Genomic DNA, 1,602 nt, shown 5'->3' with positions numbered 1-1,602 from the left:
CTGCAGCAGGCCAGAACGAACGGGGCGCACCAGTTACGGTGTGTGTATACTGGGAGTCTATGTCGCTTTGCGGACTGCAGGAGCAAATGCTTACCTCGAGGGACTGCTTACCAATGCAACTGACCAGGCCCCCACATCTGTAACACAGTTACCACAACCAAGTGTGGCAGCAAAACCAGATTCTGCAATCAATCACTTCACTGTAGCTTGCACAAAGACCCAGGCTATCAAGGAAGAGGAGCAATTATCAACGAGACTAGGAATATGGAAAATGAGAAAGCTTGCATTCAAGAGAGAAGCCACCCTGCTCTGCAAGCATTGAAGGCTAAAAACACCAAGAAAAGTAAAATGGTGCATAGCACATGTGCATAGGTTAATGCAAGACGCATGCCGATGCTGCATCAGCTATTTCAGGAGAGTAATTGCGCATGACAACATACACTAGAAGATACTGCTACAGATATGTTAGGCTGCTAGACAGTGACTGGTATTAAGTATCAGCGAAATATCCAAATATAAAGGTTGACCTTTATATTTGGATGAGGATGAATAACCTCTAACAAAAATGGGCAATGAGAAAGCTTGCATTTATAGAAGAAAAATTGCACTTCGCACAAACGGAATTAACATGGCTTGGAAGCTGATTAAGGACGAACTGATGAAACTCAATCTTTTGGCCAGCGTCGTCCGTGCTTGGTCAGATGTTGCAGGTGCATCTGAAGACGAAGAATTTCTAGAAAGCCCTTTTTGAGTTACTTGGATGACTCAGCCAAATGTCCGTGCTGGTGGAATGGTGGCTGAAGCTCTTTGCAGTCTTAACACAGTCCTTTGCAGACTTGATATCTCATCCATATTCTTGTGCATGTGCTTCTTTGTTCTTGGTGTAAAAGCCTTGCAAATTCGGCTCCAGCCCCTTCCTGTTGGTGCAGATAGGAGCTCCTGTGATGACCAAGATGTGCTTGGCATAGACTCTGTTGGGGCAAAACGGTGACACGTGAGATACAGCACAGATTAGCCAAATTTATGTGGGTTTTATATGTTCGAACCAATTATACTGAACCATATATATGAACAAACATTCATATCTGCTGCAAACAGCAAGCCAATACAGCATAGATCAAACATATTTATTTCTGAACCATATGTTGTTTACCTTGTAGTAGTAGCCAATGTCCACACAATGACCTTGTCGTAGCAGGCAGCAGCTTCTGTTTAGTGCGTGGAGTGTGTTGCTTTATACTGGTGCCGTCCTCATTACTGCATGTCTGGAACAGAAATTTTGACTGAATCAGAAATTGAAAAAGCAAAGTTTTGCAATATGAAATGCAAAAAGGTGTGACATATATGTTGTAATTATTTGCGACTACAGAACACATGCAAATGCAGGGTGTCTACCAACCGGGAAAACCGGGAAAACCGGGAATTCTCAGGGAATTTGAACAGTCTGGAAAAACTCAGGGAATTTGTGCTTCTATCAGGGAAAATTAGCTGTAACTTTATTGAAAGGGAACAAAAGTCGTGTTAATGCTGGCTTCAGTAACAGAGGAATCGCAACGAATCGTCATTGACGCCGTGTCATCGGCACGATGTATTGCCAGAGTA

At 43.1% G+C, this 1,602-nt stretch overlaps 1 long non-coding RNA gene across 1 annotated transcript; it reads right to left on the bottom strand.

Annotated features, from left to right (window-relative positions):
• Positions 1-568: 568 nt before the first annotated feature.
• On the bottom strand, positions 569-1,266 carry LOC135905025 (uncharacterized). The gene is made up of 2 exons (XR_010565296.1): positions 1,154-1,266; positions 569-971 (listed from the first exon to the last, which is right to left on the bottom strand). It is a non-coding gene; the product is annotated as an uncharacterized lncRNA (long non-coding RNA).
• Positions 1,267-1,602: the final 336 nt, after the last annotated feature.

Source organism: Dermacentor albipictus, chromosome 6 (assembly GCF_038994185.2).
Source record: "Dermacentor albipictus isolate Rhodes 1998 colony chromosome 6, USDA_Dalb.pri_finalv2, whole genome shotgun sequence".
Classification (NCBI taxonomy): domain Eukaryota; kingdom Metazoa; phylum Arthropoda; class Arachnida; order Ixodida; family Ixodidae; genus Dermacentor; species Dermacentor albipictus.
Note: the sequence above shows the minus strand (reverse complement) of the source record. Positions and strands in the feature narration are given on the sequence as shown.